Genomic DNA, 15,776 nt, shown 5'->3' with positions numbered 1-15,776 from the left:
TAGTTTCCTGGCATTGCTGTGTCCATAGCTGTGTAAAGTCTTACACCATATCTCTCTTTCAACACCTGTGGAAACAGAGCAAATAATCTCGTGTTATATTTGTCAGATTTTGATGTGAGTCCTCGAATAGTCTACAGGAAAATGGGTTTTCAGTAAAAGGTGTGCTGGAGTCTTTTCTTTCCCATTTTGAACAGAGAACTGCTCACGAGTCCTTTAGACTTAAGTATACGTGTGATGGGTTTTGATACGCCTGTGGGTCCGTGCCGTAAGGATCCCTCCCCAAAGCCCCTTTCCAGGGGATTTCCACTCTCTTTTCCTTCCTACACTTTCCAGTTTGATATGTTGATTTTGCTGTTCTTGATGTCAGGCCCTCCAGATAGCTAGGATTGGAGGCGTGAGCTCCAGGGCCCTGCTTCACACAGAGCTTTCTGTTTGCCTTTTTGGATGGAGGCAATTGTCGTAACACTGCTCTTCAAATACCCTTGCAAAAGTAGTTCAGAAAGATGGGCAGAATGGAAGGGATTCAGGGTGGACGGACGCAACAACACCGGCCACGTTCTACACCTTTAACAACGTTTCCGTGAGGATGTGTCCTCTGTGACAAGGCTGACCACAGGGGCCTGACCTGGCTCCATCCCATGTGTCTAACGTGGCATTTGGTAGGGTTCACATTGCTAGGCGTGGGCAGCGGCCTTGAGTGACAGCATTCATGGGAACTGGAATTGGGATGCAGCAGGATCTTCGAGCGATTGCATGCATTCCCGCTTGTCTTGTCAGGAGGGAGGAGAGGGAGAGTCCACCAGCCATAATGACCCTGACTGAGGAGGCAGCACAGCATGTGTGTCTTCCAGAGCTCCAGCAGACCACATGTCAATGTTGGTGAAGGATTTTAGAATCCAATCGAAGATGGCATCAACCTGCCCCTGGCCCTTTGAGTCTTTGTTAATCTGGACTAAAACTTTGGCCTTTATCTTTAATAATATTGTCAATTTTAAAGAGTGCAATCTGTTGTTATGCAGCATTTCTTTCAGTTTGTTTCCTGTCCTCCTGTTTCTCTTGGCTTCATTAATAAATAAAGTATTTAAGTCCCAGGTATATAACTTCTTTAATACAATGGTATGAATGGTTCACATGCATTTGGTTAACACAATTAACTAAAAAGTTGAAAATGTAGGAAATACATTGACTTTGACAAGCCTGACTCCTTTGCAAGTATTAATTATTCCCTTCAGCCTCTTAGAATGCTTGCTTTTTATCTCTGCATATTTTATTTAGTTTTTGTATTCTGGCTGAATATTAGTGAGTATTTTCCTTTCACTAGGATTATAAGCTCCTTGAGAGATCAAACTGTGTCTTATTCATTTTAATTCGCTTTGTAGAAGGTACAGGGTTCTTTGTTGAGTAGAAAGGACAAAGGAATGATGACAATGAAAACTCTAAGTTATTTTGGCATTGTTTAATAAAGGCATGTTAGAGGGAGATTAACAGTAAGACAGATGTTGCTTGCTTAAGAAGGTCAAATTTTATTATTTTCTTGGATCAATGGCAGAAGTGCCTTCCAGAATTCCCTTTTGGTTTTATAACTATATGAAAAGTCACATCAAAGAAAATTTATAAACTCACCTGAAGTCATAAAACCACCCCACTACCTCGTCTGCGTGCTTGGAACAGTCGGCTTCCCCGGAGGGGGTCCTCACTTCCTTGGATCTCTTTCTATATTCAGAATTAATGACGAAGTGTCCCCACTTAGGGTGTCTCTTTGGCCACCCTCCCCACCCTACCCTGTGCTCTGGGCCCCACCTACACGGTAAACCCAATCCCTCGCTCATTATTCACGGATTTACTGTAGATTACTCCAGCCCGGTCCTGCTGGTTCAGAGCGTTTCGTGCTGTTGCTGGTCCCTCCGGCGTCTCATCTCCTTGCCTACAGACCCCTTTGCCTACTGACCTTGCCTTTGTGGCTAAGGACTGGTAATGTCTTTCTGGCTTTGAGGCTGGGAATCCACCCATTGGGTGTGGATTCTCTCTTTCGCCCCTGTACATTGTCCTACGTTTTCTTGTTCGTTTCTAAAACCAAATTAGCTAAAGGAAAGGGGGACGTTGTTATTTAGGGAACTGGGAAGTTCAGCCATGGCATTGGCCTCTCCACTTTTGGTTAACTCTGCCATTTAATAACAGGATGGCTGCGGGTAGGTAAAGGTTTGGTATCCATGTGTATTAGTGACTCATTTGGAGAGATAAGTTACTCTTCCCGCAAATGAAACCTCAGCTCTTCAGATGGCATCTCGGTGGACTGAAATGGAGCATGGGCTGGTCTGCCTTGCATCTGTTCTTGAGGTTAGGATGCTGGGATACTTGTTGGCCTAGTTTGGGTTGTATGATAACCCTGAAAAATTTGGTGTGAGCCCCCCCAAATACTTGTGCAGCTCTTACACGGCTGCTGCCTAAGTAGAAGCCCCCCACACTGTCACCAGCTCCCAAGTTCAAGCCAAGACCATTGGTCAACACGCTTGCCAGTGGGGTGGCTAGAAAAGGACCTGACTTTTAGCTTCGCTCGGGAGAAGACTCTCTGCTTCTTATGGCTTCTTCGTCTGAGTTATTCTCCAAACTTCTAACAGAAGTGACAATACCCACCAGGAAAGGAGACCATCACCTTTGGTGACAACCGGGAAGTTTCATTAGTGCTTTCCCATCTCACGTTTGCTTTGACGTTCTTTTCTCTGCCCAGCATTGGTGATGAAGAGGCATTCTTTTGCCTGTTGGGTCTCGTGGAGTGGTGGGGTTTCAGAGTCTGTGAACTGGCCCATGGTGTTATAATTCCTTCTATGAGCTGCCTCAGTCTCTTGGATGCTATCTCCCAAGCGTGTTCTATGATGCTAAGTAGGAAAGGATACAGAGGTCAAATATGTTTGCTCAGAACAGAAATAAACAAGTTCATTGCATAGCATACAGCTGTTCCATCCTTAATAAGTGCCTCAAACCCTCAAAAAGGGAGCCTGGCATACAGTGTTTCCCAAACACTGCCCTTGGCATAGTCGACCCAGACAGTCAAGTCCCGCTGAAATGAGCAGTTACAATTCTGGTTACTCCGGTATGCTTGGCTGTGGAATGTGTCCTTCCGAAGCATCTCTTCCAGGAAAAGGAATTGGAAAGCACTCGTCTGTCCTGGGAATGGGACCACACGAATGTAACAATTCTGAGGATATCTGGCCTATTTGATTCAAGTTGGAAGAAACTATTGCAGTTTCACTGTTAAGTTCACATGCGGATCCTGGGTCAAAGACAAGCAAGGCTCCATTTCAAAGTTCTGCTGTGCCAGGTTGGTGAAAGTTGAGGCACAAATATTAAACAGAGGGATTTCCTTGGTATCTTTCCCCTTCGTTTGAGAGTATGGGGTCACCAAGAGGATCCGATGGTGAGCTCCTGTAGACAGGGCATTCAGCTCAAGGGCCACCGGAAACTGATGGGTAAAGACTAATTAGAAGAGAGGACTTGACCCGGTGAAGCCTTCCTCACTCATGAAGGGCCAGTTGATGATGAGGGAAGGGACCAATGGGGGCATGTGCCACTTTCAAGTCATAGGAAATAGCTACTATCATTCCAAGAAGTTCAAGTGCTCTGTGCTTGTTTTCATGTCCACTGGAGAGTGCACAGAAAAGACTGAATATAAAAACCATTCCCTCACATCACTACTCTATGTCAGTGCTCAAAACTCACTCCCCCCACAACATATGACTTCAGAAAACCAGAATCACGCTCTACTCAAACAGTTCTTCAAGATAATGACTGTTTTGAGCTGACTATTTTAGACAGCAGAAGGCACAGAGCAGGCACAGAGGAAGTAGGCGTCTTCTCTCTGTCCCAGGAAGAGAAGGGTCACTCTAAACTGTTAGTAAATCTTTCGCGTAGAGAAGGTGGTGATTTAAATCTGTAGGAAACCCTTATCTGTCCCTTGTTGGAGGTGCTTTTCTTAGTCATCTGATCCTGGCGACCCATTCCCTTATCCCTCTGTTTTGGTGAATGACAATACTTAAACCTCCTTTGAGAATTTTAATCTGGAATCTTATGCATTTTTCCTGGATATCTGTTAGATGTATATAGGAATACATGTCGAGAAAAGTTTGCTTCAGGAAGTTTATGCCAACTAAAACCTCAGAAAGGGCAGAAGAAGACGACTTTTCTCCCCAACATCGTCACCATAGTCTATCAATGTATATAGTTCATGGTAGTATTTTTTTTAAGTAGGAAGGTAAATGTTTTCGGCAAATTAGTATGTATTAGTTGTATAAGAAGGGGTGTTCCTTTTGGCATTGTTTTATACATGAACACAATAGATCCAAAATGACTCCCTCTGTCTTGGTACCTTATCATCCTGGTAGCATTGATTTTGATGTGAAAAATGCAGTTGAATTTTGTGTGAGAGGTAATTTTCCAAAAGGAGATTTCAGAAAAGAGTTGGCTTGTAGTTTTGTTTGCACCCAGACAAGATGACTGATTGCTTCAGTCTTCCCTCCTTGTCACATTTTAACTGCCTTGTCCAGTTTTTGAGGAAGCCAGAATTCTCCGTGATTTGATGGATGTAACTCATTCATGACCCACTCTGCTGGTACTGCTCCAAGGAAGGCAAAAACAACCTGAAAATGTTACACAGGTGCACCCATGGCCCATTAAATTTGTGTAATTATACTTAATATTCAAATAAACAGCATTTTTACGGATATGGAGAGGGAGGCTAGTAAACATTTTTTTTGGCAGGCTCTTGCCTGACATGTACTATTGTGTGTGTGTGTGTGTGTGTGGTGTGCTTTTGTGTATTTTAACATCATCATCTTCTTTAATCGCAGGAGACTGCATATCTCTGGTGGGGAAGTTGTCATTTTCAAAGCTGGGAGATAAACAGAACCACTTCATCCCATAAATCTTACTCCCTGACTCATCAATTTCAGGTTCCTTATTGAAACAAAGAAAACATCTTTAATCATGCAAATATTTGGAGACTGCAAGTGTTATCTCCATTTGGAATTTGGGAGATAATTAAAACGGACAAGTTATGATGGATTAGCACATGAAGAATGGGCCAGTCAGGAGGCAGTGGGTTCTCGGTCCTCCTTTTACCAACACTCCATCAACAGGAATTCAGAAAACAGCACAACTAGGCCCTCGCTCCGTGCTGAGGGCGATTAATCAGGGCAGAGAGAGGGGAGGTAAACTGGAACTGTACCAAGTAAATCAGTCTGGTTCCGTGCCTATGGTTATCTGCGTTAATTCTCACAGTCCATCTTTCTGTTTTACTTTTGGGCTGTATATATCAGAGGATGCCTTTTAGGGAAGAATTCGCAGGTGTTTTGAGTCCTTCAATAAATGAGTCAGATATACTTTCATCTATACATCTTGACATCCATGGAGCCACATTGTGAGGAGATATATATATATATATATATTTATATATTTCCATGTTCAATTCAAATTATGAGAAATATTTGTTTTGTTCTAGTTTGAAAGGTAAAGGGCAACTATATTTTTAGTCTTACAATTCTGTGTTAGGGCACTAAGGCTCCTGGAGCCTTTTGAGGAAAGGGCAGTTTTTACTAAACAAATGTTAATCATATAAACTGTCCTGTGGAACAGCGTACGATCAATTCAGTGGCTGATATTTTCTGACAACCGGTTTGCTATTCACCTGATGATGGGCATCTTTTATAAAGGTCTGTGTTTGGCTTTACATTTGTGTAGAAGGACAGTTACTCCTGGGCTCACAGGGGCTGCTCTTTACACGGTCGCTAGATGGTTCTAGCACCCTGCCCATACTGGACCATCCTGGCCAGGTTTGCATGGCGTTCTGCTCCCAGATTGTAAGGCGAAGACCCTGGGATTTCTCCCGACTGCGTTACCGTGAGCTGATTTCATAGACCAGCCCTGCGAAGAGCACTCTGATTGACACTTGAGGGAAATAGGTTGGCATCAGGTTCTCCCAAATTTCTCTGACATGGTTGACATTTGAGTGCTCAGAAATGTGATCGGCATGGTCGATGGAGGACTTGGAACGAAACCCATTAGGAGTGAAACCCTTTAATGCTGGAATGCCAATGTTGAAAGACTAGATGTAATGTGGACTTAGTTGTAGATAATAAAATCCTTCCCAGGAAGTCTGAGAATTAAATTGCTGGATTGACATCTCGCTTGAGGTTTCGAAGATGACTCCAGAATCCAAGAATCTCTAAAAGCAAGAACAGTACGGCGGAGCTCACACTAGAATTAATGACCTCATACTGCAGCACCGCAAGCATCTCGGAGGCAAGCCTGTTCAAGGTGAGATCCCGGGAGGTATTTTGACAGCTGACAGGAGCACCAACACAGACTCGAGAAGTCTGCGTATCCTAAAATTTTGGACTGATGCTAGTCAGAAGATATGATGGGTAGTCAAAAGAGCAGCGCTCAAGAGAACAATGAATCCACACCTCAGTATTCTCACGTGGGGGCCGAAGACCGAAGCACGATATATCCGCTTCTGAGTGACAACCGCAAAAGCGGAGGCTCTTGGTGGCGTCTGGCAGGGCTTTCTTGCCAAGTGTGATGATAGTAGCCAATCATAGACCATGCCACCCACAACGCACCCAGTAAAGGCTGTTGTTGCCAGGACCTGCTTAGCTGGAGGTGAGGGCCTGTGGGGACGGGCTGTAGATTGCTCTCCCAGCATTGAGGAGTACAGGAAACACTGGCTCTCCCAGCATTCGGTAAACATGCAGAACCCGCATTTCAGAGTGGCGACACAAGGCCACGTCCAACAACAAATCACATTTAGGTGTGCCATCTGCTGCCTTTATTTTATGAATTCCAGCCCCTAGGACAGTGGCTGGAAATGAACTCGAAAGCATCCTCTCTGATTGCAGGGCTTGCTGAAAACCCCAGACAAACATTCACCCTGGACATTGCCCTTCTTGGAAGGAGTAAAATTCAACAAAAGCGAGGCTTTCTTTTTTTAAAGTTGTGAGAGTTTTTTTGGTGTTGTTTTGCTTTGTTTTAATAAAAATAAACCACCACAGAAGAAAACCCAGCATGCAGTCGTCTCTGAGCACAGCATCTCAGCAGGTGCTTCAGAACTCTCCCACAGGGGTAAACTGTTTGATGTGTAATTGTGAGCCGAACTGTAAAAAGCCATATTAGACTTCCATGGTTTTGTTCTCTTCTTCTGGTGGGAGATTATTGCTTCTCCCTAGGCTCCTCGCAGTAAAGCTTTCAGAACGTTCTGGATTTCTTCTGATAGTGGTTCACTTCATAGTGGTTTCTTTCAGAAATTGTGTTTCCCTCACATTTCGGAGGAAAGTTCCCTTCATTTATTTTGAACTGTCATTGTGCTTATGATTTATACTATGTGTGGATAGATGTCCAAACAAGTCACCACACACACACACACACACACACACACACACACACACACACACACACACACACATTGCCTTACGTCCTTGTCCATTATTTCTTTGGTGGGATGAATTCTGGAAATGTGCTCTGTCAGCCATTGTCAGGTGAACAATGCTTTTTGAACTACATTACTTAAAGCCGCAATGATGTTCAGTAAGTCTCTTGAACTCACTCTTCCCATCCAACTGAATGCTGAGTCCTGTGGAAAACCATTTTCTTTTGAGTTTTTTTCCAGACTCCTAGAGGTGGCTCAGCTGAGGGGCAGGACTGACTCTGACTGTGGTGGCCCAGTGAGGAAAGCTGGCTGCCTTGCCCGCCCTCTGAGCTGTTTTGCCTGGGGCAAATTGACACAGATTCCTTTGCCCTGCTGAAAAATGGTACTGCAGTCACCATCTCTCGGCCCCAAACTTACCTGCTTGCTCTTCTGGCAGGTTGTCTGCCCGTATCCAAGATGGCACTCTTCTTGGATGGTGGGAGAGGGGCCACCCTCCGAAGGCTGTGCTGTGAGGAGGAGTAAGAATGTTTTTTGTGGGGTACTCACACCTTCCCTTGGTTTTCAAGGGCCTCTGGTGATCTGCGTCTCTGGTAGCCTGCAGGATGAGGATGTCCACTCAGTCTGTGCTGTAGATAAGAGCTGAGCACTCAGCTCTGGCACCTTGGTCCTGGCAGTGCTGCAGGGCTGGGGACAGCAGCTGCCCTCGTCGCTGCTGCCCCGGGCCGGCGTGTATGCAAATGTGTCTTCTTGAGCAGGCTGTCTCACTTTCCCCTCTTCCCCGGGAATCTCTGCACTATTATGGTTCACTTGGTGTGACTGACTGTGAACTTTTTCCTAGAATGCTTTCTTGGTGAGAGCTCAGTTAGACCCCAGTTGAGCCTCTGCCATCTCTAGACTTTTTTTTTCCTTAAAAAAATTCTTTTAGAAAGTCTCCATTCTTTGGGAGGGCAGGGAAGGGCCACTGGATACAATTCTGTTGAAGCACAGACTACTGTGAGGCAGAGATTTACTTTTTAGAGAGATCGTTTTATGTTTTCATATCAGTGTTGACTTGGTTTTTCTGAAGCGTTTGTTCAGGCGCAGAGGTTACCCAGTCTGGTAGAGTTGTTTTTCAAGGACTTTTGTAGGTTTTTAGCTGAGACTGTAAAATGAGTTCTCTATCTCTGAGGCTAATAAAAGTCTTAATGATATGTGCACCCAACAGATGGGGTAGAGGGTTATTTTGGCAGTGGGCAGTTGAAATCAGCCCTCTGCTGTCTGTGTAGAAGGCTTTCACCAAAGTCAATAAAAGGTAATTTTCACACACAATTTAGTTCAGAGTATAAAATGTTGGGAAGAGTAGCTGGTTTAAGTCCAACGGGCATAAGGGCAGCAGTTGGCAAAGCTTATGTTTGATGGTGAATTTTACTGATAGAGTGACAGGTTGATCCAGAGAAACACAGGACCGAGCCACAGCAATGGCTTCAGAGACAGCATGAAGGACACAGCTGAAGAAATTACCTCCACATACATGGCACAAATGATTTAAAAAAAATTCTGTCTCTGTGTTTATGTCTGTCTCTCGCTGTTTGTCCCTCGCTCTCTCCCCATCTCTGTGTCTTTCTTTCTTGGTCTCTTTCTCCTCTTTTCCCTTTCTAACTCACTGGAGTATTACAACCATTTTTAAAACAATGTGCTCATGTTTTTCAGTGGTACTTTGTCTAAAAACTGATCATACATGTACATGTGCATGCACAGCCGTGCACGCACACGTGCACATACACACACACACATGCTCTCAAAACAATAAAACAAAAAGCAAGAAAGCGATAACAAAAAACCCTCAAAAATGACTGCAGTGTCGGGGGTGGGGGGACGTCTGGACCTCCGTCCACTCTGTCCACTCAGGGTCAGCTGCTCCGTGGATCCCCCTCTGCTCGGGTGACAGTAAGCTCTGGTAGTCCCCCAGGGACAGGGAAGACAGGCCATCTGTAAAGTTGCTATGGCTGTCATACAGTTGTGGGGCATCTAGACTGGGGCTCATTAGTGATAATTATGAATGGAAAATGAAAATGATGACTTCCGTGTCCTTGTGAGGTGAGCCACTGGCGAGCTACGCTTGTGTGTAGTCTGGGGAGCTGGGAAGACCAGCCAGCGGATTCTCTCCTCACGGCGCTGTGCCTGCTGCGGAAAGCTGTCACCATGTTCTGCAGATATCTGATGGAGATGGGTGGGGGAGGCCGGGTGGCTGGGCTCGAGCTCCCTGTTTCCTTGCTGTTGAACACTTCGGAGGCAAGTACTGCCACCGGCTCACGGAGGACACAGGACACATGGGTTAGAAATGAGATGACCTCAGCGGAAGTGATGTGTGCTGGACCTCCCCACCCTGTCTCAGTCTTACCATTGGTAACGTTTGGTGACATTTGAGCTGGGTGTTTCCGTGTGTGTGCGTGTGTGTGTGTGTGTGTGTGCACGCGCGTGTGCCCCGTGCATTGCAGGACAGAGATCAGCTTCCCTGGCCCTCCCCAGGCAGCGTGGTTCACATCTGTAACCCCAGCTACTTGGGAGGCAGAAACTGAGAGAGGGGGGAAGAAACAGTTGTTCATGAAATTCCATCTCAACTAATGGCTGGGCGTAGTGGTGGAGTCCAGCCACACACAACCATCGGGGCCCCTACGAGTAGGATCCTAGCCCAGGCACCAGGCCCTGCCTCAGAAATGCCCGAAGGGAAAGGGGCCTGGAGGCAGGGGTGAAGTGTGAGACTCTGAATTCAATCCCTACTCTTACCACAAACAGACAGACACCTGCAGACACAGCCGGAGAGACCCGGGAGAGAGACCCGGGAGAGAGACCCGGGCGAAGGTCTCTAAGCTGAATGCTCAGCACACACCTTGCTCCAGGAACTCTGAATGGCCTCAGCCCTATTGCCTCCCCCTGCAGAGGCCAGGATGCATCCCTGAGAATGATCAGGCCCAAGGCACTACTTGAAGGGGTGGATTTTTCTCTGGAAGTGTGTGGTCTTGAAGTGGTGATGGTTTTGTGAGGTGAAGTGAAACAAGTGTGCCCAGGGTGGAAGAAGTCCCGAAGCCTGGCCTGAGATGGGGGCTGAGATAGGGCCCCTGGAAAGCAGAAGCAGTGTGGCCTGCTGCGAGGGCAGAGACTACCCAACCACCCCGCCTTGGCTTTCTCTGAGTAGAAGAAACTCGATTCCTTAGCGCTCTTGGCTTGTGGTTTGTGAACATCTGTAGGTGTTTCTAGTCTCCCAGGGCAGCCAGCTGGGCCCAGAAGCTGTGACCACGGTTAATGGGGCTGAATATTTTTGTACTGTCCCTCATCTCCCTTGGGCTCAATCTCCCCTCCATTCTAGGTGAAGACAAGCCAGGCAGGCTGTGCAGTCTTTAGTCTATTTTCTTCTCATTTCTTACGTGTCTCGGAGTCAGGAATTTTATAGCTTAGTGGACTCTACAAAAGAATGAGGAGGAGGAGGAGGAGGAGAAGAGGAGGAGGAGGAGGAGGTGGAGGAAGAGGAAGAAGAAGAGGGGGAAGAGGAAGAAGAGGAGGAGGAGGAAGGACACATGACTTTATGAGCGCTTATCTCTGGGATCCAATTAAATGCCATTTTGCTAGCCTGACATGGTCTCCCTGGCATGGCCCAGGCTAGACTGTGGCCTGCTTAATCCTGCTAGTGAAAACCTATGCAGACACTGAATGTCCTGCCTGTGAATGCCTTTTCCTGTCACTTCTAACATGCCTTTTTAAAGAGAACCATTTCCGGAGAGGTTGAAGCATTCATCCGGCGTGACTTAGCTAACGTATGTGCGTCTGGAAGAGTGGGTCTGAGGAAGGTATCAGAGCCCACGCAGATTCAGGGTTGCTGCAGATGGCACAACTGTAATCGGTCTCTTGCTTGTTGAAACCTTGTGGGACAGTCCCCCGATCAGGGAGGACAAAGGAGGTCCTTTCCATCCACTGTGAACTTAGCACTGGCTGGATATGTGGGGAACACCCAGTGACTGTTGATGATCTTAGAGGTGGGAAGCAAGAAAAGGTAAAAACCCTAGACACCTATCTTGTCTCGTGGCTAGAAGATGCAGCCACTTTTATTCCCGAGTTCCGAAAGAACAAAGAGAACAGAGAGTAAACCGCCATTGAGTCTGTTCTTCCAGGGAAGGCTCTCTTGTATTCACCTATTTCTACTTTATCCCAAATAAACCTGTCCATGAGGCTCCTCTGTTTGTGAGCCACCATCTTGAATCGCTTTTCCAGAGTGGCTCCCAAGGGCCGGTGATTTTGTGTGAAAATGTGTACCCGAGAACAGTCCTCGTCCATCATCTGATGACCAGGGGCTTAGACAGTGTGTGTAGGGAGGAGACAGCCAGGGAGTATTTGTTATCTGGCCCTAATTTTTGTTTCCAAGAGAAAAAAAAGCCCCATCAGTTCTTGTGGATAATTTCCTTGGATATTAGTAAAATACGTTTTATATTTCACAGGTGGGTTTTTTTTTGACTTGGAAAATCATTTGTAGTCAAGGTTTCTCTCTGTATTAAAAGCTCCTTGGAGTTCCTGTGTACATATCATGCAATTCATTTCAGTTATGTGTACGGTTCAGTGAGTTCTAAGTAGATTTACACATTGTGAAACTCTGAGCAAGTTGTATTGTGGAGCAGTTTCACCATCCCACCCCAGAAAGAGCTCAAGCTTTGTCAGTCATTCTTCTCTCCAGGTCTTCAGCTCCATGGGGGTACTGGTCTGTTCTTTTTAAAAAAATCTCTAGAGATCTCTAGATTTCTTATTTTTTTGGATCTTTCATATAAATGGAATAATACGTCATGATCTTTTGTACCTGATGTACTTCATTTAGAAAGATGTTTTTGTATTTCCTTATTGTTATTATAGCATTTGTCAGTAGCTCACTTCCTTTTATTGCTGAAAAAGATGGGCATGTTTTTTACTTTTTTATATCTGGTTCAATTTACTGACACCATATATATATCAGACAATAACTATAATCTATAATATGAAGGATGTATACGTTATATTTGCCACTCCACTAATTGCACTAAGAGGTGTAAAAATATTAGTTTGTTTGAAAGAAAGCCTTTTCAACTCCAAAGAATTTAAGACATTTCACTACTTTACCAGCAATGCGAAGATCAGAAACCTTCCCTTATCTTGATCTCTCTTGTTCCCCACCTCTCTGTATCTATACACTGGCACAGTTTTTGTTCTTAACAGTGTGCATGGAACAGGAAACTTTCATAAAGAGGATGGTCAAGATAATGTAGTCATTTCTGGGAAAGTTCCTATTAAATTGGTGGTGATACATTGAGACTCAGAATATCATCTTAATTAACTTGTTCAGTACATTAGCCTTTCAGGAGCTCTGCAGTTATTTACGCGAAGCCTTTCGCAATCCATGCATGAGACCCATACTCTTGGGCTACACCTGCAAATAGTGGTTTTAGGCTGTCCAGAAGATCATTCTCCCATGTATTTTTTTTCAGAGTTAATTTTCCTTACAAGTTGAAATGTGCCGCTTACTTACTTGATGGTCAGATGTCTGCCAGTTCCCATCAGCTTCTATGGCATTTTCCCTAATTACTTTCTAGAACTCCAGAAGTATGAGCAAGGCTAAGAAATAGCATTCTGACCCATAAAAGTTCTAAAGCTTTCAGGATATGCCTTCTGGATCCAACATCTTGTATTGAAATCTAACATGAAAGCAAAAGACATAAATATTATTTGAAAGTAAAAATGCCAGGTTAATTAGAAACATGATCTGTTTCATCTAAAATTCCTGCACTTTTCCTTATACTTGTGATCTTGTACAAGATATTTGGCATTTTCTCCCCCCTGAATGCAGCATGTATAGATCCTGAGTTACACATGGCTTCTCACATAGACTCCCAGTGGTGGCTGATTTGATTTTTTAATTCAAACACTTTTGCATTGAAATGATCCCTTACCAGATGACACATATGGAGTGAAACGTCTATGTAGGTTTGGGGAGGGAAGCCAATATTATCATGAAGTTATGCTGCTGTTTAAGGGAAAAGCCATTTTCTACACGGGTAGATAGCTAACCGTCCAGATTCCAGTTCTTCAGTACTCAGGGTTCTACAATGATCCTAAAAAGACACTGCTGACCTCTGGCAATGTCTGCTCACTTTTCAAAGCACGGACATCTAAGATCCTGGTTGAGCCATGCTGAAATCGCTCCTGTTTGTTTGCTTTTTTTTTTCCCCCACTACACTTTTCCTATATAGCACTAGCAGAACAGCAATTCCACTATCAGTTAATGCCTGTTCAGAGATGCCTTGTTTGTCAGGATGATAGCATTTTAGCAGAAAGTACTTCATTTAGCCCTAAACTATCATAATAGAAACAGCAATGTTCATTGTCGGCTGGAATTAAAACCTGGTATAATCTGAGTTTCGTAAAGGCCTCCTCACTGGAGGACAATGGAGAACCAAAGAAAACGGCCCCAAGGAGCCCCGTGCCTCCGGCTTCCTCCTGGTCGTCTGCCTAGGAGGGTGGAGGATTTGGCCAGCCCTGCTAACTGCTTCTGTCTGGAGGAACAAGCAACCAGTGCAGTCCCAGCGGACGACCCCAGAAACAGACTCAACAGCCCCCACGTGCACTTAGAAACATTACGAGAACTCCGGAGTGAAAAGTGACTCTGAAAAACACCACACTATTTTTGTGTCGATTTTGCTCTTCTAGGAAGTAAATGAAAAGACCAAGGAGGTTTGGGGGGAGGGAAGGAGGGACAGAGGGAAGGATTACGAAGGAGAGCTAGAAAGGAGGAGGAAAGGAGGGCGGGAAAGACAGAGGGGCAAGATGGAGGGCAGGAAGGAGATAAGAAGAGAGGGAGAATAAGGAAGAGAAGAAAGGCAGGAAGAGAAGACAGGGAAGTAAGTTGAGAGGGAGGACTCAGGAGGGAGGGGACGGAATAGGCCGTCTGCCACCACGCCAAGCTTTTCATAGGTGTGATGTATGAATAGGATGTGACTGGAGGTAGACTTTTTCCACCCCTGCCAGTCCTGGCTTGAGCTCAGGGCCTGAGCACTGTCCTAGGGTTTTCTCAAGGCTAGAGCTCTACTTGAGCCATCGTTTCACCTCTGGCTTTTTGCTATGTATGTGATACTGAGGAATCAAGCCCAGGTCTTGATGTATGCTAGGCCAGTACTCTACCACTAGGCCAAACTCCCTCCTTCTTCTCTCCCTCCCTTCCTTCCTTCCCTCCCTCCCTCCCTCCCCCTCCCTCCTCCCCACTTCTCCCCTTCCCTGTCCTTCCCTCCCTCCTCCTCCTTGGTGCAGAGGGGCCAGGCGATGTGGGAGGGCCCCCGACCCCGAAGCTTGGAGCTGATGTCGCCTGGCTTCCCATATCCTGGAGACGCCCAGCCATTTGGCTTCCTCTTCTTTGCCCGCAGCCTTCTCGGGCCTAGTCCAGCCGTAGAGGTCCAGGGAGGGTTCATGTGCTCCCAGAAAGGCGGTGGGGGGTGAGGTGACTGTGGTGACACGGGGAGGGGGGGCTGTCCCCACGGAGGGAGTGTGCCCACCGTACCACCTGGCAGGCCTGGCTGGACCCCGAGACCCTGGGCTGGACCCCTGGCCTGGCTGGACCCTGAGACCCTGGGCTGGACCCCTTGCCTGGCTGGACCCCGAGACCCTGGGCTGGACCCCTGGCCTGGCTGGATCCCCTGGCCTGGCTGGACCCCAAGACCCTGGGTTGGACCCCGGGTCTGGCTGGACCCCTGGGCCTGGCTGGACCTCAGGCCTGGCTGGACCCCGAGACCCTGGGCTGGACCCCTGGTCTGGCTGGACCCTGAGTCCCTGGGCTGGACCTCCCAGCCTGGCTGGCCCCGAGACCCTGGGCTGGACCCCAAGACCCTGGGCTGGACCCTGGGCCTGGCTGGACCCCCTGGTCTGGGTGGATCCCTGGGTCTGGCTGGAGCCCGAGACCCTGGGCTGGACCCTGGGCCTGGCTGGAGCCCGAGACCCTGGGCAAGACCCCAGGCCTTGCTGGAGCCCTGAGCTGTTTCCCTCGAGGCTGGCGCTCTGCCACTCGAGCCACAACTCTACTACTTTTTATTTCCTGATTACTTGGAGATAGAGTCGCATAGTTTTTCCTGTCAGGGCCGGCTTCAAACCGCGGTTCCCAGCCTCCTGTGGCACTGGGACCTCAGGGGCCCTGGTGCAGCTTGAGAGGCACATTTCTAAGGGACCAAGGGGCTTCCATCCTTCCATTCAACGCCAGAGAAGGGCAGCTGAGAGCCGGTGTTGATGAGTCCCGCACAGAGTCATGCAGGAAAGGCAGTGCACAATCTCAGGGCACCCCTTTGTGCCCACACCCCACTTACCTCCAAGGGGTTCATTC

At 46.8% G+C, this 15,776-nt stretch overlaps 1 long non-coding RNA gene across 1 annotated transcript in view; it reads left to right on the top strand.

The window, feature by feature from the left end:
* Positions 1-15,776, top strand: part of LOC150038926 (uncharacterized) — a 99,797-nt gene that overhangs the window by 24,356 nt on the left and 59,665 nt on the right. The window lies entirely within an intron of this gene.

This window comes from Megascapheus bottae, unplaced genomic scaffold (genome assembly GCF_031878675.1).
Source record: "Megascapheus bottae isolate mThoBot1 unplaced genomic scaffold, mThoBot2.hap1 H_3, whole genome shotgun sequence".
NCBI classification, from domain to species: domain Eukaryota; kingdom Metazoa; phylum Chordata; class Mammalia; order Rodentia; family Geomyidae; genus Megascapheus; species Megascapheus bottae.
This window is presented reverse-complemented; position numbering and strand designations above follow the sequence as displayed.